Raw genomic sequence first — 26,339 nt, 5'->3', positions numbered from 1 at the left:
TTGATACATCCTTTAAATTTGAGCAAATTTGGCGACCTTTTATTCAATATTTTCATTTGATTTGATTTAGTGCCCTTCTAATTATTTCTTTTCAAAGTTTTAGATTTGATCAGAAAGTTGTATCCTCAGAATGGACTGCCCAGTCCCTCCCCCCCCCCTTTTTTCCCTTATAGTGTAGTGGGTTTTTTTTTCTTCCCATTTTAAAAATTTAAAGTTTTTTTTCCCTCTTTCTATGAATTGATAATAGGAGAATTAGTTCTTTCTTTTTTATTATATATTACATATTTGCATAATACTATGTATGATTTTGATAATATCTATTTCACTTCCTGTTTGTATTGTTACTGATATATATATTTGAGATAATTCTCCTCTTGTTTGTATATATGCTCTTTCTAAATCAATAAAAAGTTAATAAAGAAAAGAGAAGAAGATGGAAGTTGATAGTCCGGATCAGTTGAGGCATCAAAGAACATGGCAAGAAGGCAGATGTATGGGGGTTGAGTGGGATCCAGTATCAGTCATGATGGAGCAAACTCAATGGGCTGAACGGTTAAATTCTGCTCCTATGTTTTTTAGTCTGATGATATCCAGAGAAAACAGTACAAAATATATTCTCACAGGTAGTAAAGTGCAGAGAAGGACATAAAACGCAGGAGATTTCCTTGAGAATTAAATCTGATGAAAGGATTTTGTTCTTTTTCTTCCCCTATACAGAACTAATTGATATGTTCATTGACTGGAAGGTGGTCTCTACAAACCAGGTTAACTCAGAAGTATATTTTTGTTCCGAATTCCTACTCCTTGGATTTAGATAGTGGAAGTTCGGCAGTGTCTCACAGATCCACCCATTCCCTCCACCTGAACTTCCAAACACACCCTATGGACTGCTGGGTAAAATGCTCCAATTATCACCCATGGCTGTCTCCATTTCCAGAAAAACCCACGGAAGCTGACACCAGACTTTCTTTCAAGAGGATGAACCCTCACAACATGATGCGATGGAGTACCTGGCAGGATTCTGAAAACCTGTGCCAGCCAATCGTTCAAATGTTCAAAGACATTTTCAATCTCTCATTGCTACAGCCAGAGGTTCTGACCTGCTTCAAAAGGACAACAATCATACCAGTGCCCAAGAACATAGAATAGTACAGTACAGGAACAGGCCATTCGGCCCACAATGTTGTGCTGAACCAGCTAAAAAGCAAATCAAAATCACCCAAACACGAATCCCTCCTACCTATGCCATGTCCATATCCCTCCATCCTCCTTACATCCATGTACCTATCCAAGTGTCATGTATTTGCCTCTACCACCATATCAGACAGCGCATTCCAGGCATCTACAACCCTGAGTAAAAAACTTATCCCTCACATTCCCCTTGAACCTACCCCCTTTACCTTCAATTCATGTCCTCTGGTATTTGATATTTCAACCCTGGGAAACAGATACTCTCTGTCCACTCCACCTATGCCTCTCAAAATATTGTAAACCTCTATCACAGCTCGCCTCAGCCTCTGATGCTCCAGAGAAAACAACTCAAGTTTATCCAGCCTCTCGTGATATCACATGCCCTGTAAACCAGGCAGCATCCTGGTGAACCTCTTCTGCACTCCATCTAAAGCCTCAGCATCCTTCAGTTCTGGGGCAACTAGAACTGTACACAATACTCCAGATGTGACCTAATCAGAGTTTTATTAAGTTGCAACATAACCTCCCAACTTTTGAACTCATTGCCTCGACCAATAAAAGCAAGCATTCCATAAGCCTTCTTAACCAACTTATCGAACTGAGTAACCACTTGCAAGGAGCTATGAACTCGGATCCCAAGGTCTCTCTGCTGAGCAAACTGTCTCCTTGTATTTGCTCTACCGAGGTGCAACACATCATATTTATCTGGGTTATGCTCCATCTGCCATTTCTCAACCCGTATCTCTAAACTGGTCTATATTGCATTGTATTCTTTACCAGTCTTCTACACTATCCACAATTCCACCACTCTTGGTATCATGCACAAACTTACTAACCCCCCATCTAGATTTTCATCCAGATCATTTATATACATCAAAAACAGCAGAGGTCCCAGCACAGATCCCTGCGGAAACTCCACTAATTACAGACCTTCAGCTCAAACAAGTCCCTTTAACCACTACCCTCTGTCTTCAGTGAGCAAGCCAGTTCTGAATCCAAATAGCCAATTCCCTGTGGAACCCTTGCATCTTAACCTTCTGGATTAGCCTCCCATGAGGGGCTTTGTCATACGCCTTACTAAAACCCACATAGGCAACATCCTCATCAATCTCTCTCATCACCTTGTCAAAAAAAATATAACCATATAACAATTACAGCACGGAAACAGGCCATCTCGGCCCTTCTAGTTCGTGCCGAACTCTTACTCTCACCGAGTCCCACCGACCTGCACTCAGCCCATAACCCTCCATTCCTTTCCTGTTGTGTTGAGCATATGGCCAAGTGGTTAAGGCGTTCGTCTAGTTACCTCAAGCTTGCCAGTTCGAGCCTCAGCTGTGGCAGTGTGTTTGTGCCCTTGAGCAAGGCACTTAATCACACATTGCTCTAGTCTGTGCGAGGAGGGGCGCCCCACACAGACTTTCAATCTGCGCCTTGTAAGGCATGAAAATGCCCGATGCAGGCCTCTCATGGTCTGAGTCGATGTGCCCCCCACCCCCTTTCCTGTCCATATAGCTATCCAATTTAGCATTAAATGACAACATCGAACCTGCCTCAACCACTTCTGGTGGAAGCTCGTTCCACACAGCTACCACTCTCTGAGTAAAGAAGTTCCCCCTCATGTTACCCCTAAACTTTTGCCCTTTAACTCTCAACTCACGTCTTCTTGTTTGAATCTCCCCCACGCTCAATGGAAAAAGCCTATCCACGTCAACTCTATCTATCCCCCTCATAATTTTAAATACCTCTATCAAGTCCCCCTTCAACCTTCTACGCTCCAAAGAATAAAGACCCAACTTGTTCAACCTTTCTCTGTAACTGAAACCCAGGTAACATTCAAGTAAATCTCCTCTGTACGCTCTCAATTTTGTTGATAACCTTCCTATAATTTGGTGACCAGAACTGTAGACAATACTCCAAATTTGGTCTGACCAATGCCTGGTACAATTTCAACACTGCATCCCAACTCCTATACTCAATGCTCTGATTTATAAAGGCCAGCACACCAAAAGCTTTCTTCGCCACCCTATCCACATTAGATTCCACCTTCAGGGAACTATGCACCATTATTCCTAGAAACCTCTGTTCTACTGCATTCTTCAATGCCCTACCATTTACCATGTATGTCCTACTTAGATTAGTCCTACCAAAATGTAGCACCTCACATTTATCAGCATTAAACTCCATCTGCCATCTTTCAGCCCACCCTTCTAACTGGCCTAAATCTCCCTGCAAGCTTTGAAAACCTACTTCATTATCCACAACTCCACCTACCTTAGTATCATCCGCATACTTACTAATCCAATTTACCACCCCATCATCCAGATCATTAATATATTTGACAAACAACACTGGACCCAGTACGGATCCCTGAAGCACACCACTAGACACCAGCCTCCAATCTGACAAACAGTTATCCACCACTACTCTCTGGCGTCTCCCATCTAGCCACTGCTGAATCCATTTTACTACTTTGATATTAATACCTAACGAATAAACCTTCCTAACTAACCTTCAGTGTGGAACCTTGTTAAAGGCCTTACTGAAGTCCATATAGACAACATCCACTGCTTTAACCTCATCAACTTTTCTAGTAACCTCTTCAAAAAATTCAATAAGATTTGTCAAATGTGACTTTCCACACACAAATCCATGTTGACTGTTCCTAGTCAGACCCTGTCTATCCAGATAATTATATATACCATCTCTAAGAATACTTTCCATCAATTTACTCACCACTGACGTCAAACTCACTGGCCGATAATTGCTAGGTTTACTCTTAGAACCCTTTTTAAACAATGGAGCAACATGAGCAATACGCCAATCCTCCGGCACCAGCCCCGTTTCTAATGACATTTGAAATATTTCTGTCAGAGCCCCTGATATTTCCACACTAACTTCCCTCAAGGGCCTAAGGAATATCCTGTCAGGACCTGGAGACTTATCCACTTTTATATTCCTTAAAAGCGCTAGTACTTTCTCTTCTTTAATCATCATACTTTCCATAACTACCCTTCTTGTTTCCCTTACTTTACACAATTCAATATCCTTCTCCTTAGTGAATACCAAAGAAAAGAAATTGTTCAAAATCTCCCACGTCTCTTTTGCACATAGCCATCCACTCTGATTCTCTAAGAGACCAATTTTATCCCTCACTATCCTTTTGCTATTAATATAACTGTAGAAACCCTTTGGATTTGTTTTCACCTGACTTGCCAAAGCAACCTCATATCTTTCAGCTTTTCTAATTTCTTTCTTAAGACTCTTTTTACATTCCTTATATTCCTCGAGCACCTCATTTACTCCAAGCTGCCTGTACTTATTGTAGATCCCTCTCTTTTTCCAAACCAAGTTTCCAATATCCCTTGAAAACCATGGCTCTCTCAAACTTTTAACCTTTCCTTTCAACCTAACAGGAACATAAAGATCCTGTACCCTCAAAATTTCACCTTTAAATGACCTCTATTTCTCTATTACATCCTTCCCATAAAACAAATTGTCCCAATCCACTCCTTCTAAATCCTTTCGCATCTCCTCAAAGTTAGCCTTTCTCCAATCAAAAATCTCAACCCTGGGTCCAGTCCTATCCTTCTCCATAATTACATTGAAACTAATGGCATTGTGATCACTGGACCCAAAGTGCTTCCCAACACAGACCTCCATCATCTATCCTATCTCATTCCCTCACAGGGGATCCAACACTGTCCCTGCTCTAGTTGGTACCTCTATGTATTGCTGCAAAAAACTATCTTGCACACATTTTACAAACTCCGATCCATCCAGCCCTTTTACAGAATGGGCTTCCCAGTCTATGTGTGGAAAATTAAAATCTCCCACAATCACAACCTTGTGCTTACTACAAATATTTGCTATCTCCTTACAAGTTTGCTCCTCCAATTCCCGCTCCCCATTAGGTGGACTATAATACAACCCTATAAGTGTCACTACACCTTTCCCATTCCTCAATTCCACCCAAATAGCCTTCCTAGACTCCCTAAACAATCAAGTTTTTAAGAAGGCTCAACCTGTCACACACAAAGCCATGCTGGCTCTCCCTGATTAGGTCATATGTTTCTAAATGCTCATATATCCTATCTCAAAGTATTTTCTCCAGCAATTTACCTATGATTGATGTGAGACTCACTTGTATATAGTTTCCAGTATTTTCCCTTGATCCCTCCTTATTAGCCACTCACCAGTCCTCCGGGACCTCGCCTGTGGCTAGGGAGGACACGAAGATACTGGTCAAGGGCCCAGCAATTTCCCCTCTTGGCTCCTTCTGTAATACCCGTTTAAAGACAATGCTTTATTATACTAATTCAGTTATGCTGTTGGGTATTTTGTTGTCTACAGATTTTCTCAAAATACATTCCTTTAATTATACAATCAAGTAGTTCAGTTGACTGATAAGTTAGGCTTGTTGAATTAGTCAATAGGATGTTGTTAATCTTTACTCAATCGATAACATTTGGCCAATAAAATGGCCTGCAACATTCTAGAGGGATTGTGGGTAGCCATTTTCTAGAGATCTAGAAGAAGGGGAGATGAAAGAATAGAGATGGATGATAAACATGAGTGAAGAACATGGTGAAATGCTCACAAAACCCATTTGGAAGGACAGATACTGCTGTCGTAAAATCCTCATGCAGACTATGGTCTCACAGAGAATGTACAGATAACTTTTAATTAGCTGATTATCACATGACGTTGGAGAATGTTTGACACCTTGTCCTTGGCGTGAATATCTATTGATGTTTCACTTGGACTGTGATTTCAGACAGATTTGTTCAGTACCACGAGTAAAGGAAGTGAAGTAAACCAGATTGATTATGTAGCAATGAGCTCCAACAATTATGAGCACACTATAGGTTAATCACCATATGTGTAATGGACCCTTTTCTTTATTTTGTTTGTAATAGTTTAGAATATTTTGTCAGTACAATTTTAATCAAAGTTTATAGAGCTTAATTATTGCTTCTTGGCAAACTGTAAATTTGCATGGGGTTATCAGTATTCTTACAAATAACAGTCCTACTTTCCCTGAAAGGAACATTCAAAATTTTATGTTGTGTGTTTACTCAAACTGTCGTTACCCTATGACGTGTTTATTTACTGGTGATGGTCATTTCATCGTTATTCCCCATGCATTATAGGGTTATGTTACTGTTAGTTTGCCAACTCACAACAAGCCTACGGTGAGAGGGTTAGACTTTAATAACTAGGAGCAAATCCCATCAGGCTCTGGGGACTATCCACCTTAATACTCATTAGGAGGCCCAACACTTCCTCCACCTCAACCTCTAAATGCCCTAACATATTTATACATTCAGCACTGATCTCCTGGTCCTCCATATCTTTTTCCTTGGTAAATACCAAAGTACTCATTAAATACCTCACTCACATTCTCTGCATCCAAGCAAATGTTATCCCCAGTATCCTCGTGTGGTCCCACCTTCTCCCTAGTTATCCTTTTACTCTTGATGTTGTATACAATGCCTTTTAATTCACCTTAATCCAACTTGCATGGTCCCCCCTGACTTTCATAATTCCTTTCTTTCGTTTTTTTCTAGCTTCTTTATAATTGTCATGTCCTTTGTTTGATCCCAATTTCCAAAGCTTTACATACTTCGTTTTTCTTCAGGAAAAACCTGATCCAACCCGATCTTCCCAATTCCTTTGCATATTGAAGTCCCCTGTTACAATTATGACATTACCCTTATCACATCCCTTTTATCTCTCCCTTTGCAATCTTAACCCCACATCTTGGCTACTATTTGGAGGCCTGTGTATGATTCCCGTAATGGCTTTTTTTATCCTTGCAGTTTCTTAACTCCACCCATAAAGATTAAAGATTCAACACCCTACATCATCTCTTGCCAACACAGCCACACCAGCGCCTATGCCTTTCTGCTTGCCTTTAACTCTTTGCTCTGTCTGCATTTGCACCCATTCATTGGCTTGTCCTTCCTTACATTCATGTTATAGCCATCATCTGCTTGTAAATCTGCTGGCTCATCCTCAGCTCTATCACCCCCATGCCATATTAGTTTAAACCCATCCCAACAGCTCTAGTGAACCCGCTCACAAGAATATTGGTCCCCACATCTGACAGGAGGAGCATTCCATCCTGACAGCTCTATAGCAAAGATGAAAAGGCCTGTTCACGCCAAGACCAGTTAAGCCAAAGCATTCACACTTTATCACTGACCCGCTCCACAACACGATCACTCCACTTGAGCCTACCCTCACTTCACTTACAGCTGTGGTTAGGCCTGACACTGACACTTTCCATGCTGGTGCAGTCCAAAAAGAGCAGAGTGAGTGTCTTAACATCTGTCTTCCGGTAGCACACACATCTGTGGTGATGAAGTGCTTTGAGAGGTTAGTTTTGGCTAGAATCAACTCCTGTCTCAGCAAGGACCAGGACCCACTGCAATTTGCTTATCGCCAGAACGGGTCTACAGCAGATTCGTCCTCACTGGCCCTTCACATGGATTTAGGAACAACTCCTAACCTTCAGCCATCTGATTTCTGAATGAACATTGACCCCACGAACAGTACCTCAATACTTTTTTGCATGACGTTTAATTTAACTACTTATATAGACAATTAAGCCATATCTGAGCAGATTTGAGCAATTTGGCTCATTGAGACTGCTCTACCACTCCGCCACGGCTGATCCATTCTCCCTATCAGCACGAATCTCCTGCTCTCTCCCCATATCCCTTCATGGCGTGATTAAGTAAGAATCTATCAAAGTCTGCACTAAATATGCCCAAGGACATTGGCTCCACAGCTGCCCGTGGTAACAAATTCCACAGTTGACGCTTTCCAGCTAAAGAAATTCCTCTACATCTCCATTCTAAAAGGATGCTCTTCTACTCTGAGGTTGTGTCCTGTGGTCTTAGACCATAGAAAACATTCACTCTATTGAGGCATTTCAATATTCGATAGGCTTCAACCCATCATTCTTCTGAATTCCAGTAAGTACAGACCCAGAGCTATCAAATGCTCTTTGTATGTATGACAAGCCTTTCAATCCTGAAATCTTTTTTCATCAACCTCCTTTGAACTCTCTCCAATGTCAGCCCATCCTTTCTAAGATAAGGGGCACAAAACTACTCTCAATCCTCCAAGCAAGGCCTCACCAGTGCTTAATAAGGACTCAACTTATTAAGAAATAATTGCTTACATCACATTTGCCTTCCTCAAACTGCAAATTAACCTTTAGGGAATCCTACTCAAGGTCTCCTGTCCCTTTACGCCTCAGATTTTTGAATCTTCTCTCCATTTAAAAACTAGTCTACTCCTTTATTTCTTCTATTAAAGTGCATGACCACACATTTCTCGACACTGTATTCCACCTGCCACTTCTTTGCCCATTCTCCTAATCTGTCTGAGTCCTTCTGTAGACTCTCTACTTTCTCAAAAGTACCTTCAATTCCACCTAACTTTTCATTGTCTGCAAACTTGGCCACAAAGCTATAAATTCCATCATCCAGTCATTGACATATAACGTAAAAAAGTAGTATGTATCAACATAGACCCCAATGGAACACCACTTGTCACCGGCATCCAACCAAAGGCTCCTATTAGTCCCACTCTTTGCCTTCTGCCAATCAGACACTGCTTTATTCATACTAGTATCTTTCCTGGAATACCATGGGCTCTTAACCTGTTAAATCGCCTTATGCATGGCACCTTGTCAAAGGCCCTTCTGAAAAAAAGGTACACAACATCCACTGATTCTCCCTTTTCTATTCTGCTTGTTATTTCCTCAAAGAATTTCAACAGCTTTGTCAGGCAAGATTTTCCTTTGAGGAAACCATGCTGACTACAGCCCATTTTAGCATGTGCCTCCAAGTATCCCAAAACCACATCCTTCACAATTCCAACATCTTCCCAACTACTGAGGTCAGACTAACTGGCCTATAATTTCCTTTCTTCTGCCCATCTCCCTTCTTGCAGAGTAAAGTGACATTTCCAATTTTGCATTCCTCTGGAACCATGCCAAAATCAATTGGTTCTTGAAACATCATTACTAATGCCTCCACAATCTCTTCAGCCACCCCTTTCAGAAACCTGGGGTGGATACCACCTGGTCCAGATGATTCATCTGTTTTCAGACCTTTCAGTTTCCCAAGAACCTTCTTCCTAGTAATGACAACTTTACACACATCTGTCCCCTGACACTCTCAAACTTCCGACATACTGCTAGTGTCTTCCACAGTAAACACAGATGCAAAATACTTATTCAGTTCACCAGCCATTTTCAGTTCCCTATTGCTCCAGCATCGTTTTCCAGCAGTCCAATGTCTACTTTCGACTCTCTTTTACACTTTATGTATCTGAAGACATTTTTGGGATGCTCTTTAATATTATTAGTTAGCTTACTTTCATATTCTATCTTTTCCTTCTTAATGACTTTTTATTTGCCTCCTGTTAGTTTTTAAAAGCTGCCGAATCCTCTAACTTGCCACTAATGTTTAATCAATTATATGGTATCGCTTTGGCTTTTATGTTGGTTTTAAATTCTTTTGTCAGCCACAGTTGTGTCACCATGTTTTTAGAATACTACTTCTACACCTACTGTAATTTATGTTTTTTTTATTGTTGTTGTTATTATTGCATTGTACTACTGCCACAAAAACAACAAAATGTCACGGCATGCGCCGTTGATACTAAACCAGGCTTAAATCTGATTAATTCCGAACGAGAGCCGACTGGGCATCACCGTCCCCAGAATACGCATGCGCCTTGGAAATGGCGCCTGGTCCTCCCCTCATCAGCACAAAACTCCCGGGGCCTGGGTACAGATCGCAGGACTGGGTGAGAGGGAAAAGACCAGGAATACCATGGGGTGTGGGGCCACGATATGTCTGAAGCTCGCAACAATTTCCTCCCAGTCATGGTACGGATGCCCCAAGCGCCACTCCTACCTGCTGCAGATTCTGCCGTCCACTGAGCGCAAGCGCAATTATTCAGGAACTATTTTGTGACCCTTACGCCTGCGCATTCGATCGCTAGGCAACAGATTCTGAAGCGCAGAGATTTCTGGGTATGCCAGGTGCCATTAAAAGCAAGCACCAGTTCCTTGCCACAAGTCCCAAAAGGTCAATGTAGAAACCTCAGCAGCTACTATAACGCAGCAAACTGCCACAAACAATATTCTGAATGACAACAGGCAATCTGTGTGACAACTATCAAAGTCCAACTCACTTTCATGTGCAGACGAACCAATTCCCCCTTCACCACCACAAACCTCCTTCTGATAGAACTGGTCCTCACCCTTATGCCTGTAGGGTGGTGTGGTAAACCATGTATATAGGTTGTAACTGGGTTACCTATCTGGATATGCCTGGACACGCCCCTCTGCTGACTGCTCCTGTGGCTCCTCCCACAGACCCCTGAATAAAGGCGATTGTGTCACTGCTCCTCCCACAGTCCAGGACAGACTTACAGCATGGACGTGGATCCATTTTACTGTTAATAAAAGCTTTTCAGTATTTACTCTACTTCCAGTCTTTTGGAGTAATTGATAATGCATCAGTTTTATTATCAGTACTTAAGGCATGGAACATGTACTGAGAACCGACAAGTTAGACCTCGACCCGCAAACACCTGAAGCCGGAAACACTTTCGAACTCTGGCTAGCCTGCTTCGAATCATACCTGGAGGAGATTGAAGTAACTGAGTCCGCCACGAAATGCAGAGTTCTCTTCTCCAGGGTCAGTCCATGAGTCTACACAATGATTAGAGACCAGCCGAGCTACAACAGTGCGATACCGCCCTCAGAAGACAATACCCGCGGCCGGCAAACAACACCTATGGGCGAAATCACTTAGCGATGCGGCAGCCACGGCCCAGAGAGTCGAGCGCTGAGTTCGTCTGGGCCTTACAGACACTCGTGTGGGCCTGCGATTGCCGGGGTCTGACGGCCAAACAGCATGTGGAGCTCCTAGTAAGAGACGTCTTCGTCACGGGGACCAGGTCAGTGTATGTGCACCAGCGGCTGCTGGAACACGCCGACCTTGCCTTACTTTCGGCGATTGAGCTGGCCAACATGCTGGAAGCCGCTCTGCACATCTCTGACGCTTTCCAGGCACACGATCTCCCGACGGCCTCGTGGATGCCGCAGACCCTGCAACCCACCGGCAAGTCGACCACGGCTGCTGCCAGTCACGAGTCCGCGAAGTGCTACTTCTGCGGGCTCGAGAAGCACCCCCGGAAATGCTGCCCGGCCCGAGAAGCTACCTGTTCCAGCTGCGGAAAGAAGGGCCACTTCGCCAAGGCCTGTAAGTCCAAACCGTGAGCAGGATTGAGCAGCGCCGCGTGTGAGGCATGGGGTCACCATCTTGCCTGCACAGCGCCACCATGTGCGAGACATGGGGCGGCCATCTTGGTCGACGCCACCTCGCACCGCCTATGACCCACGGGTGCTCACCAGGCACCCCACCGCGCCGGACCAAGACAAGGACTCAAATCTGGCCTCCGTGACCCTCGACCAAAGCGCTCCCCACCAGCTCACAAGGTCAATGATGGACATCCTGGTGGAGGGGTGCAGGACAAGCTGCCTATTTGACACGGGCAGCACGGAGAGTTTTATCCACCTGGACACGGTGCAGCATTGCCATGGCTTCTGGGTCGCATACAACAGACATCCGGGGGGGGGGGGGGTGTTGTGTAGCGATGCTAGTGGTGCAGGGCACAGAATATCGAGACTTTACGTTACTGGTCATGCCTCAACTGTGTGCCCCTGTGCTATTGGGGCTTGACTTCCAGAGCTACCTGAAGAGCGTGACAATGGAGTATGACGGGCCCCTCCCTCCAATCACTGTCAGAAATCCTCAGTTTTGTAGGAATACGTCACATACCACCCCCACACACCGACCTGCACATCCCACCCAACACCATGCCAACAGCCGCACTATGGACACCACTAGCGGCCTCTCCATCCTCAAGATGCTTCCCCCACTGCTGTTCGCCAACCTGACCCCCAACTGTAAACCTGTGGCAACTAAAAGCAGGAGGTACAGCGCAGGGGACACAGCCTTCATTAAGTCGGAGGTGCAGCGGCTGCTCAGGGAAAGAATCATTGAGGCAAACACAAGTCCTTGGAGGGCCCATGTGGTTGTTGTTCTAACGGGGAGAAAAATAGGATGGTCGTGGACTATAGCCAGACCATCAATAGGTCCACGCAGCTTGATGCGTACCCTCTACCCTGCATCGCGGATATGGTCAATCAGATAGCACAGTACAAGGTGTACTCCACCATAGACCTAAAATCTGCTTACAATTAGCTCCCCATCTACAGAGAGGACCGCCCTTACACTGCCTTCGAGGTGGACGGCAGGATTTATCACTTCCTGCGCTTCCCCTTTTGTGTCACGAATGGTGTATCTGTCTTCCAGAGGGAAATGGACCGGATGGTGGACCAGTGCCAACTGAAGGCCATGTTCCTGTATCTGGATAACATCACCATCTGCGGTCACAACCGGCAGGACCAGGACAACAATCTCTGAAAATTTCTCCAAGCGGCCAAAGCTTTCAATCTCACCTATAACGAGGACAAATGTGCATTCAGAACCACCCGACTTGGGTGTGTTGTGGAGAACGGAGTCATTGGTCCTGAACCCGACCGCATGCACCCCCTGTTGGAACTCCCTCTTCCCAACACCCTTAGAGCCCTCAAAAGGTGCCTGGGCTTCTTTTCATATTACTCCTACAAGGCCCGCCCCCGGTCAAGTCCACCACATTTCCCCTCTCAGCCGAGGCCCACGCGGCCTTCAGCCACACTAAAGGGGACATTGCCAAAGTAGCAATGCATGTGGTGGACGAGGCCATTCCCTTCCAAGTAGGGAATGACGCCTCTGACTTCGCGCTGGCTGCTACCCTCAACCAGGCGAGAAGACCGGTGGTGTTCTTCTCCCGTACCCTTCGAGGCACTATCTCGCCAGCAAAAAAGTTCACCCTGCTGACTAACCAGCACTCAGTCTCATTCATGTTTAGCAACCAACAGTGGGGCAAAATCAAAAATGATAAAATTCTGAGGTGGAGAATCGAACTCTCCACCTACAACTATGACATCGTGTACAGGCCTGGGAAGCTCAATGAGCCCTCCAATTCCCTATCCTGGGGAAGTGCGCCAGCGCGCAGATCGACCAGCTATATGCACTACATGCAGTTCTTTGCCACCTGGGGGTCACCCGGCTTTTCCACTTTGTGAAAGCCCGGAACCTGCCTTACTCTCTTGAGGAGATCAGGACGATGACCAGGGACTGCCAAGTCTGCGCAGAGTGCAAACCACACCTCTACCAACCTGAAAAGGCACAACTAATCAAGGCCACCCGCCCGTTTGAGTAACTGAGTGTCGACTTTAAGGGCCCCCTTGCCTCCACCGACTGCAAATGTAATCGACAAATACTCGCAGTTCCCCTTTGCCATCCCCTGCCCCGATACCACTGCCGTGTCAGTCATAAAAGCCCTGCTCAAGCTCTTCACTCTATTCGGATACCCATGCTATATCCACAGTGACAGAGGGTCCTCGTTTATGAGTGACGAGCTGTGCCAATACCTGCTGGCTAGGGCTATTGCAACTAGTAGGACCACAAGCTATAATCCCCAGGGGAATGGACAGGTGGAGAAGGAGAATGACACGGTGTGGAAGGCCACACTCTTAACCCTTAGGTCAAAGGGACTGCCGGTCTCCTGCTGGCAGGACGTCCTTCCCGAGGCACTCCACTCCCTGTTATGCACGTCCACCAATGCCACCCCTCATGAGCGACTCTTTTCTTTTCCCAGGAAGTCGACCACCGGGACCACCCTACCAACTTGGCTGATGTCCCCGGGGCCAGTGCTGCTCCGGAAACACGCGAGGAGCAATAAATACTCCCTGATGGTCGAGAGGATTCACTTACTGTGAACCCTCAGGTATGCCTACGTGGTTTTATCTGATGGGTGAGAGGACATGGTCTCCATCCACAACCTGGTGCCCACAGGAACACTGGTGACTATTAACCCCGTTACCACCAATATATATACTCACGAGACACTGCACACTCCAAGCCCTACACAGACACCACACGACACTCCCATACCGGGTGCGACGCACACGCACGAGGGATCACCGATGCCTAACGTGCTAGCATCTCATGTCAGGCCGGAGCCAGCACAACCACCGTCGCTGGTGCAATCACCACCGGTGCTAAGTAGATCACAGCGACGGACTCGACTACCTGACAGACTTGACCTGTAAATACACTTGTTTTTAAATATTGTCAGTCACCTCACCCCACGGGACTCACCTTTTTTTAAAAAAGGAGGGGTGAATGTGGTAAACCATGTATATAGGTCGCAACTGGGTTACCTGTCTGGACATGCCTGGACACGCCCCTCTGCTGACTGCTGCTGTGGCTCCTCCCACAGAGCCCAGAATAAAGGCAATTGTGTCACTGCTTCTCCCACAGTCCAGGACAGACATACAGCATGGACGTGGATCCATTTTACTGTTAATAAAAGCCTTTTCAGTAGTTACTCTACTTCCAGTCTTTTGGAGTAATTGATAGCGCATCAGGTGGCAACCTACAGAATTCGCAACCACCGACATTGGGTTGGGGTTCACTGTAAGGTGGGGGGAACATAAGAACATAAGAAATAGAAGGAGTAGGCCACCCAGCCCATCGAACCTGCCCCGCCATTCAATAAGATCATGATTGATCTGCCCATAAACTCAGCTCCATCTACCTGCCTTTTCCCCATAACCCTTAATTCCCTTCTATGTAAAAACCTATCTAACTGTTTCTTAAATATATTTAGTGAGGAAGCCTCAGCTGCTTCACTGGGCAGAGAATTCCACAGATTCACCACTCTCTGGGAAAAACAGTTTCTCCCCATCTCTGTCCTAAATCTTCTCCCCTGAATCTTGAGGCAATGAGGGGTCTGAGGTGATGAGGTAATTATGTAAAGGACTGTAATAGCATGCTTTGTTTTAAGTTTTTGGTGTTTAATAAATGAATTGCTACTGGTTTTCTGAAACGGAAAACATCTCTGCTGTATTACTTGTGAAAACCTACATTGGTGACTCCAATGCTCTAGGACGATTCCAGAGTTATTGATCATGTCGGCCAATGTAGTCGTTATGAAACTGCCAGAACTTTGGGAGCAAAACGTCACTGCTTAGTTTGTACAAGCCAAGGCCCAGTTTCACGCTGTGAGAAATCACTGCTGGTTAGTCCATGGCTATGAGATTGGTGAGTCTACTAGAACACCTGCCTAAATATGTGAAATACCGACTGCTGAAAACTGACATTTTACAATTTGCAGTATCGGAGTCTGAGCACGCCAGTCAGTTGCTCTGCCTGCTCAGCATTGCTAAGCCTTTGAAACTAATGCTGTCCATCCTGGGAAATCACCCATTTTGTTTCTAAACAACTCTTCATGCAGCAAATGCCTGATCAAGTTCGCATAGCCCTCGCTAATGCACCCATGATGGATTACAGGAACCTTGCTAAAATGATAGTCTACACTCAGCCAGACAAAGATGCATAATTCCTCCTCATTTCCTTGCCACAATAAGCCCAGTCAGCAAAGCCTCCAACATAAGGACAAACAGCGCCAGACTTGTGTGCTTTCCACGCTCACTCTGGAGCAAACGCTAGAAAGTGCTGACTGCCTTGCAGCTTTGTCGGTGCCAGCGCATCAGGACATCAGAGCTCTCTGAACAGTGTGGGTTCCTGCTGTATCATTACAGACATCCTTTCAGGGCAATGCTTCCCGCGTGAGTGTGCTGCCAGCATCATTTCATGTTGATAAGGCTTATGGCAGCAGGATCTAAACCTATGGGACACAATGGGTGATGCTCTGCTTTAGTGGTTGATGTCATACATGGGACTTCATCCTGTCTAAGGTGGCTAAACTCTGCTCGGAGCAGATTTCTCAAGGACTATTAGTTGATCTTAAGAACGTAAGCCCCCAACTCTGCTCCCCAAGTAAGTTCCCCACAACAACTCTGATAATCGCAAGTACCACCACACGTGAGTTTACGCAATTGCTCGGCAAATTCCCAAACCTCATCCAGCCCATAATCTCCACTAAAGACGCAAAACATTGGGTTGAGCACCACATTTTTACAGCAGGCCTGCTAGTCTAGGCTGGACCCCAAAAAAGCTGGCAACTTGGAAGTTGTACACTGGAAATTCTTAGCAGTTGAATAGCCTCTGTGCTTGCTGCCTATGTGGCGATTACCGATGCCTTAATGAGGCCACAACCCCCAATTGTTACCCGGTCCCGCACCTCCAGGACTTTTCAGCACGTTTAGCTGGAAAGTTAATTTTTTCCAAAGTCGATTGAGTTAGAACTAGCCTGTGTGCTCACAGGATATTCCCAAAACAGCTGTGTTAAGCTTGTTTGGCCTTTTTGAGTTTTTGTGCATGCTGTTTGGGCTGAAAAATGCAGCACAGACTTTCCAACGGCTGATGGACTCAGTATTAAAACTCGACATACTTGGTGCCAGTGCATCCAAATACACATATTTCATCTCTGCACACTGTTCAACTGCTGAAACCAATGTGAGTTGATTATTAACCCTTCTAAATGCCAGTCTGAATTGTCAACAATTGACCTTCTCGGTCATCACACCTGTGTGTGTGTGTGTGTGTGTGTTTGTGTGTGAGAGACACCCCTCCCAACAAAAGGAGCCACTAAGCCACTAGTACGGATTTCTCACCATCCCGCAATATTGAGAGGCTATTGGAGTTTTTAGGCATGGTGAATTTCTATCACCACTCATCCTGCGAGCTGCTAAACTTATGCTCCCCCTGTATAGTGCAATACAGGGAATACTCCTAATCACATGCGTGACTGATCAGCAGACATGACCAGGACATTTAATCATACCAAACAAGCTCTTTCCAACATGAGCATACTGGCACACCCCCCTCCGCAACACACTTATAGCCATTACTACCGAAGCTTCAGACTATGCTGTGGGTGCTGTGCACAAACACTTGTTCACAGGCATGTGGCAGCCGCTTGCCTTCTTCAGCTGGCAGCTCCATCCCCCCAAAACTCTATTTGACTGTCTTCATTTTGTTTTCTTCAAGAGGGTTGCCATCTTACAGCGTTTGTTGACCACAAACCCCTTGTGCATGTGATGGCCAAAATATCAGACCTTTGGTCTGCACGGCAGCAACACCACCAGGCCTGCAACTGTTAAACACAAAAAAATGGAAAAATTATCTCATGGCTGCCTGTCTCTCATGGCCAGCCATGAAGGTCACATGCACAACGGTTTACTATGCTGGCATGGCAGCCAACCAAGTTACTGACCCAGAGGTCCAAGCTTACTGAACAGCAGTCATGGGCCTGCAGTTGGCTGAGATTAAGTTTGAGGAAGCAGGGGTTTCTCTCTTGTGCAATATCTCAACCGGTCACCCTTACCACATTGTGCCTGCTTAACTGGAGGCGGACAGTTTTTGACTCCATATGTGGCTGCTCATTTCCGGGCCGGAAGGTCTCACAGAAACTGGCTGCACTAAAGTTTGTGTGTGGGATTGGACTGCAACCTATGGGAGTGCCAGCAGGCAAAAATTAACTATCACGTCCAGGCACAACTGGCACCTTTTGAGGTCATTGAGCAAAGGTTTGACCATGTCAATGTGGACCTTGTTGGTCCTCTTCTCCCACACCCCCTCCCCCCGTGGTTTCACACACTTCCATACCATGGTAGGCATCCCACCTCTCCCGGAAGAAGTTCCGGGAGTCTCCTGCATATTGATAGTGGCGCCCTGATGCCCAGAAATTATACACAATATCCCAGAGATCGATTTTTTTTGAGAGGGAGAGGGAGAGGGAGAGCGAGAGGGAGCATCCTGATTGGTCTCTCTTCGTGCTAAGTAGACCTATCAGTTTTTTCTGTGGGCGGGCTTTACAGTCGACCTCAAAAATAATGACAGTGTTGCTTCCTGCACTGTGTGCAACAGTAACTTTTCTATTGCCCATGGTGGGTTAAAATGTAAAAAGTGAGTTTAACAGGTGTCATTCATTCATTAGTGTAGCTAACGTTATTTAAACTAGCTGGCTAGCTGCTAAGGAGCTACTCTATTGATGTCATACGTGATGAGGCCAGACTCCCTGTACACTTGCTTAAAGTTGTAATAGAATAAACGTGATAATATAATACAAGTACATATTTTAATGTCACATTTTCTGCATATACCCAACTTGGTTTACAGATTAGACAAAATCACTAAACAAAGTATTACATACACCCTTGGAGGTCGATGGGGGCGGGGTGGTGGGTGGGTGGTGTGATATGAGGTTGTGGGGGGCAGGGGTGCTACCTCCCTGAAAAGAGTTTTTGCAGGGTGGGATGTCTGCCATGGTGGACTATAAAACCAGGTGGTCAGAACATCTGGTATCAACAACAGCCACAGATGTGGCTTGGGCAATCATCAGTACCTGGATTACTTGGTTTAGCACCCCATCTGATATTTCCTCCGACTGTGGACCCAATTCATATGGGACCACTGGGCTGCCATGGCCCCAGAACCTCGGTGTTAGGCCACATCACACCACGGCGTATCAACTGCAGTCCAATAGCCTATGCGAGTGGTTTCACTGCTCCTTGAAGACTGCTCTGAGAGCTTCCCTGATGGATGAGTGTTGGCATGATCAGCACCCATGAGTTCTGCTGGGGCTCAGAACAGCTCCAAAAGAAGATCTGCAGTCGTCTGCAGCTGAACCAGTATACAGGCAGCTGTTAAGAGTGCCAGGTGATTTTATTCCTGACATCACGCAGCCTCCCAACCTCGTTCCACCCTCCTCAGTAAATTCAATTCCTTTGCACCTAATCCTAACTCCCATCATGGCGTACAGCACTCTTGGGTTCCTGTTGATCTACATTCCACCTCGTTTGTTTTTGTCTGCCATGTTGCACACCTGCTGTTCCTCCACCCTGGAACATAGGACCGGAGACACATCCAAGCTCTGGATAGGCTTGCAATGCTGGTTTGTGGGGATGGGGTGGGGGGGCTATGTAGGATAATGTAATTGGTGGAAGCACTTTAAGAGGCAGGTCTGATGTGATGAGGTCATCACATAAAGGATTTTTTAACGTGCTTTGTTTTCACTTTTTGGTGTTCAATAAATGAGTTGCTACTGCTATTCTGAAACACAAAACACCTCCACCTTTTTATTTCTGAAAACATGCATACCTGCCTCTTAGTTGTCTACATAGAACAGACTATGTTCAAAGTCTTTCCTGGTCATTGTCCACAACTCCTCCTCCACTACATTGATGACTGCATTGGTGCTGCCCATGCTGAGCTCGTTAATTTCATGAATTTTGCCTCCAACTTCCACTCTGCCCTTAAATTCACTTGGGCCATCTCTGACACCTCCCTCCACTTTCTTGATCTATCTGCCTCTATCTCTGGGGACAAACTGTCAACTGATTTCTTTTATAAACCTACTGATTCCCATTGTTATCTCAAATATACTTCTTCCCACCCTATCTCCTGTAAAAATGCTATTCCCTTCTCTCAGTTTCTTTGCCTCCAACACATTTGTTCTCAGGATGCGACTTTCAATTCCATGACATCAGAGATGTCCCACACATCTGCTCGCAACTCATCATCCTAATGTCATAATAGTGACAGAGTGCCTCTTGCCCTACCACCCTATCAGCTTCTACACACAACACATTATCCTCCGCAACTTCTGCTGCCTACCACTAAACATATCTTTACTTCCCCCCCCCCATGTCCACTTTCTGCAGGCACTGCTGCCTCCATGATTCCATTGTCCATTCGTCCCTCCCCACTAATCTCCTCCTGGCACATATCTATGTAAGTGACTGAAGTGCCCATAGTCCTCCTCCCTCATCTCCATTCAGAGCCCCAAACAGTCCTTCCAGGTGAAGCAACAGTTCACCTGTGAATCTGCAGGGGTCTTCTATTGTATCCCAATGTGGCCTTCTCTACTTTGGTAGACTCATCATAAATTCAGGAACTGTTTCGTGAAGCACCTCTGCACCACCCTGCCAAAGGCAGGACATCCCAGTGGCCAAACACTTTGATTCCGATTTCAGTCACATTCCAATGTGTTGATCCATAGCCTCCTCTCATGCCAAGGTGAGGCCACACTCAGGGTGGAGGATCATCACCTTAAATTCCATCTTGGTGCCACCCCCCCACCCCGGTCTTATACTTCATCTCACCTGCCTATTAATTTCTCCTGGGTCCCTCCTCCTTCCCTCACTCCTATTGTCCAGTCTCCTTTCCTATCAGATTCTTTCCCACCAACTTGCTTCACCTATCACCTTCCAGCTAGCCTCTTTCCCCACTTCCCACCTTGTAATTCAGGTATCTCGTCCCTTCCCTCTCAGTCCTGAAGAACAGTTGGCCCAAAACATCGACTGTTTACTCTTTTCCATAGGTGCTGCCTGACTTGCTGAGTTTCTCCAGCATTTTGTGTGTTGCTTTGGATTTCCAGCATCTGCAGATTTTCTCTTGTTTGTGATAAAACACATGAGATTCTGCAGATGCTGGAAATAAACTGTAGAGCAAGCTGGAGCGATACAGTAACTCAGCAGGTCAGGCAGCATCTAAGCAGAGGAATAAACAGTCTAGGCACAGTGAAGTGTCTCAGCACAAAACATGAACTTTTTATTCCTTTCCATAGATGCTGCCTGACCCACGAAATTCCTCCCAACATTTTTCAAACATGAACCTCCGGTTTTCAGTCATTCAGTTTCCAAATGTTACTTATCTTTCATCTGTAGCCTCATCCTCCAGGTCTGATTCCCTCCTCCTACTCCCCGTAAACTGTAGCCCCCACCACGTCTGGAGCCCCAAAGCTCGAGAGGCTGCCCCTCTTTTCTTCCTGCCCCTGCTCTAGAAACATAGAAAGCCTACAGCACAATACAGGCTCTTCGGCCCACAATGCTGTGCCAAACATGTCCTTACTTTAGAATTTACCTAGGGTTACCCATAGCCCTCTATTTTTCTTTGCACCATGTACCTATCCAGGAGCCTCTTAAAAGACCCTATCCGCCTCCACCACAGTTGCTGGCAGCCCATTCCACAGACTCACCACTCTCTAGGTAAAAACTTACTCCGACATCCCCTCTGTACCTACTTCCAAGCACCTTAAAAAACTGCCCTCTCGTGTTAGCCATTTCAGCCCTGGGAAAAAGCCTCTGACTATCCACCTCATCAATACCTCTCATCATCTTATACACCTCTACCAGGTTACCTCTCATCCACCGTCGCTCCAAGGAGAAAAGGCTAAGTTCACTCAACCTGTTCTCGTAAGGCATGCTCCCCAATCCAAGCAACATCCTTGTAAATCTCCTCTGCACCCTTTCTATAGATTTCATATCCTTCCTGTAGTGAGGTAACCTGTCATAAGGGAGTGTTGGGAGTGGACCCAAATGCAAGACACAGACACTGAAGTACTAGGAACAGGATAAGGTTTATCAAGAAAGCAAGGGAAGTCAGGAAGAAACAACACTGGACATGGACACAGGTCCTGGACAAGACAAGGACACCAGGCCTGGGCTAGGGCTAAGACTAGGAAAGTGGGACCAGGACAAGGAACTTGGAACCAGGAGCCTGGGCTAAGACTCCGAGCCAGAGACTTGACATGGACCCGGAACCTAGGTCTTGACTCGGGCTCAGACCCCGGATCTAGGCAAGGACCAGATGTGGCTACAGGACTGGACGTGGCTAGGCTACAGGACGAAGAACCTCCAGGGCAGGATGAGGTACTTGGACTAGGTTTGGCTCAGCTCTTGGACTCAGCTTGGTTAGGCTCTTGGGTATGGGGCCAGTACCCCTCCTTAGAGCGCAGGGCCAGGATGACTGCCAACGTAAACTGCCGAGGATTCAGATGGGGATGATCCAGCACAGGACGAGGAATCTCCAGCACCGAGCTGGGCGAGGCACCAGAACTAGATTAGGACACAAAGCTCAGACTTGGACAGGGCTGGAACACAGTGCCTGGACTTGGTCTTGAGCACAGGAACATAGAGCCAGGACCCCTCCTTGGGAACAGGGACGTAGGGCCGGGACTCGTACACGGAACACAGACACTAAACACGGAGACACAAAGAGACAGTTCCAAACTCAGCGATAGATAGTTCCTTATCTTGGCGTGGCAAGGCTCCAGTTTCACTCCACCGGTTGAACTAGACAGTGATACAGGTGAGGACGTAGGTGAGATTTCAGGCGAAGGTAACAGACAAACGTTAGTGCCAGAGTAACTGTTGAGATAAACTGCCAATGATTCAAATGGGGAGGGGAAGAGAACAGTCCAGCTGGGAATCCTTGGTCTGCAGAGGTATTTATGTGCCAGCCCAAAACGAGAATCAGGTGCCTCAATTAAGGCACCCAATGGAACAAGGGAAAACAGGAAAAACTGGAATAAGGATCGATGAACCGGACCGTGAACTGGAAGGCGGATTTCACGGACCGGACCATGGCATGACTGGAACTAAGCACAGCACTCCGAATGGGTTCTGACAAGGGTCCTCTAAAGCTGTAACATTACCTCTCAGCTCTTGAAATCAATCCCTCGGTTGATAAAGGCCAATGCACCGTATGCCTTCTTAACCTGCACAGCAGCTTTGAGTGTCCGGGGACCCCAAGATCCCTCTGATCCACCCTACTGCCAAGAGTCTTACCATTAATACTATATTCTGCCATCATATTTGACCTACTAAAATGAACCACCTCACACTTATCTGGGTTGAACGCCATCTGCCACTTCTCAGGCCAGTTTTGCATCCTATCGATATCCTGCTGTAACCTCTGACAGCCCTCCACACTATCCAATACACTCCCAAACATCTACAACCACTCTTTGTCTCCTGTGAGCAAGCCAATTCTGGATCCACAAAGCAAGGTCCCCTTGGATCCCATGTCTCCTTACTTTCTCAATAAGCCTTGCATGAGGTACCTTATCAAATACACCTGCTGCTCTACCTTCTATCGAAGGTATACCCACCATTCTGCTGTCATACTTTAGAGGAGAGCATTGTATTGCAACAACCAAGCTGTGTGAGGACATGCCCTCGGAAATTAGTGCAAATGTTCCAAAATGTTGATTAGGCCTGGGTAGAAAGATTTTAACTATCCATGACATTCGTCCTTGGCCCAGAGCCCTTAGGAATAAGGAATATTTGGGACAAAACCCCAGTGAACTCATCTTCTACAGTTTGCAGAAAGTCACAGAGGAAATTCAAAGTAAACCTCTTCACCCACAGACTGATGACCATTTGCAACCAGACATTATAGGGCGATTGAGAGGTGAACAGCAGGGATGGATTTAAAACACTGATGTGGAATAGGAACATGAGTAGCTACCAGCTGGACTGAGTGGCCTCTCTACTGTATATTGGCCATGTGAAAGAGACAGGAAGCACCTGAGACACAGGATTTGAAATAGAACTGATATATTGTCACAGATCCCCTATATTAGACACCAGTCTATTTGAAGACTAACATCAGCAGAAGAAACCCCTCCAATGCTCAGTGACCAAGGTTCACCCCTGGGTGTGATGAGCCGCCACAATATCTGCTGAATCTGATATTACTAGTCCCATGTGAACTTCCAACTGGATTCAGTCCCATGATGGTTAAAATTTAACAGAGAGCTTATTTTGAACTTCCTGGTGTGAAGTTGGGATGATTGAGTAAATTTACTTGCTGACCCAGGACAGAAGTGTGACTTTCTACATATGAACTGTGGAGCCTCACAAAATGGATTAACTGATTGAATCTCTTCCCACACCCAGAGCAGGTGTGAAGCTATACTAATAGAAGGAGACAAACTGAGCCAAGTATAGCTGCTCACCTGAGTGAACTGACTGGTGTTTCAATAGCTCATGTAACTGAATGAATCTTATCCCACACATGGAGCAGATGAATGGCATCTCCCCAGTATGAACTTGCTGGTGTATCTTCAGGTGCAGTGGCCAGGTGAATCCCTTCCAAAATGAGAAGCAATCAACTCTATGACCATTGATCAGGTTAGATCATGTTACAACTGGTGTGGTGTTTTCTCAGCCATATCCCCCTTCCCATTCAAGTGCTGTTGAGCTGACAGACACAGCAGAACTGACGTGCATTATGTCTTAGATTCCTAAACAGAAATTATTTGCCTTTTCTACCCTGTATAGAGCTTGAAAAAAAGGTCAATGGGTGAAAGACAAAATTTCAGCTAAGATAATTTTAGTCTTTATGGTGACCTCTGACATCACACTGTTACAGCAAGACTGAACACACTTTGGAGGAACAACATCTTAGTGCCAACTGGACACAGTTCAGGCATCCAGACACAACATAAAATTATCTGTCTTCCTCTCTGTATCAGAATGGGTCATTTCTGCTCTTCATCAAGCTGTGACTGGCCCAGTTTGTCTCTTTGCGTTAGTATAGCTTCACATTCTGGGCATGTCCCACAGACCTACTAAGAGCCCACAGTATGTACACGGCTGCTTCTGGAGACTTCCTGATTATTGTGACCATCCTGGCATTTGAACCTCAAGAGTAGGCAATTAGGTTTTCTCGTTGCAGATTGACACTGTGTGCCACTCTTGTGGTGTGAGTACAACTGATCACTTGTTACCTTATAAATTATGTACCCTGACACGATAATGAAGGAAAACATTGTCTCAGTCAGAACTGCAGGACATTGAACCAAGGTAATTTCCTAAATGAGCAAAGGATGAAGGGGCTCGGCCCAAAATGTCAACTGTTTACTCTTTTCCTTAGGTGCTGCCTGGCTGCTGAGTTCCTCCAGCATTTTGTGTGCGTTGCTTGGATTTTCAGCATCTTCAGAATTTCTCGTGTTTTTCAAAGTAACACAATAATTATGTCGACTGTCCTTTCTCTCCATAGACACTGCCTGACGCACCGAGTTCCTGCAGTGTTTTGTGTGTGGCTGGAATATGTGGGTTGATTTCAGAGTGAAAAGAGGTAACTTTTGGAGTCTGTTGAGCATCCTGACATATTGCATCTCCTCATTGGCGTAAGAGACTCAGACAGATGGCAATTGCTCCAAAATAAGGGGTCACTCATTTCAAATGGATACATGTAGAACTTTCTGGAATTCTATTTCTGAGTGTATGATCTCTGGGATTCTCTGCCCCCGATGTGTTGGGAGGCCAGGTCAGTGGGTATACCTGAGATGGAAATAGATACATATTTAAGTCAGCAAGGAACTGAAGGATGGAGAAAACGGGCACAGGAGGTGGGTTAAGTGGAGATCTTCTATGATCATGTTGAATAACCACAAGACCATAAGAACGAGGAGCAGACTGAGGCCATTTGGCCCATTGAGTCTGCTCTGCTAGTCCATCATGGCTGATTTATTATCTCTTTCAAACTCACTCTCCTACCTACTCCCCATACCTTTCACACCCTAAGTACCATGAACTTATAAAACTACACTTTAAATCTATTCAATGACTTGACCTCCACAGCCATCTGCGGCAATGAATTCCACAGATTCACGTGCAAATCTCCAGCAAAGTCAGGAATCAAAAAGTCAAGCACAGTATGACTAATGTTCTAAGCTGCGTATACAGTATTTCGATTGAAGAAAGGAAATGCGGATGAGCTCAGAGTATGAATCAACACATGGAATTATGGCATTGTAGTAGTAATTGCAGTTCAGGCAGGACTGGCAGCTCAATGTTCTGAGGTTCTGTTATTTTAGACACAACAGAGCAGGAGGAATTAAAGGAGGAGGGGTGGTGTTACTTGTCAGAGAAAGTGTCATGGTAGTGCTTAGTCAGGGCAAACTGGAGAACTCATCAACTGAGGCTTTATAGGTGAAATTGAGAAATAAGAAAGGTGTGACCATGTTAATAGGTCCATAACAGACCACCCCACATGTGGGCGAGTCTTCAGGGCCCGGATTGGCCTCATCAATCACCTCCAGACCCACAGCCACCAATCTCCCATTTGACTTTGAAGCCATGGTCATCTTCAACTACGAAGGACGAACAACAACAACAACAGACCACCCAATGACAAGCGAAATTCTGGACGATTGGAGGATAGCTAATATTCTGCTGTTTAAAGAAGATTCTAACTATAAACCGGGAAGTTATAGGCTGATGAGCAGATCGTATTGTTTATCGAGGA

The 26,339-nt window shown here is 45.6% G+C and overlaps 1 protein-coding gene across 4 annotated transcripts in view; it reads right to left on the bottom strand.

Moving 5' to 3' along the window:
• The window catches only part of LOC140205030 (uncharacterized), a 41,735-nt gene that overhangs the window by 14,584 nt on the left and 812 nt on the right, over positions 1 to 26,339 (bottom strand). For all 4 annotated transcript variants that reach the window (XM_072272107.1, XM_072272108.1, XM_072272109.1 and 1 more), the window contains exon 2: positions 24,043 to 25,372. The gene's annotated coding sequence lies outside the window, so the exon portion shown is untranslated. The remainder of the gene's footprint in view (positions 1 to 24,042; positions 25,373 to 26,339) is intronic.

Source organism: Mobula birostris, chromosome 11 (genome assembly GCF_030028105.1).
Source record: "Mobula birostris isolate sMobBir1 chromosome 11, sMobBir1.hap1, whole genome shotgun sequence".
Taxonomy (NCBI): domain Eukaryota; kingdom Metazoa; phylum Chordata; class Chondrichthyes; order Myliobatiformes; family Myliobatidae; genus Mobula; species Mobula birostris.
The sequence above is the reverse complement of the archived record's forward strand: the minus strand, read 5'-3'. Positions and strand labels throughout refer to the sequence as shown.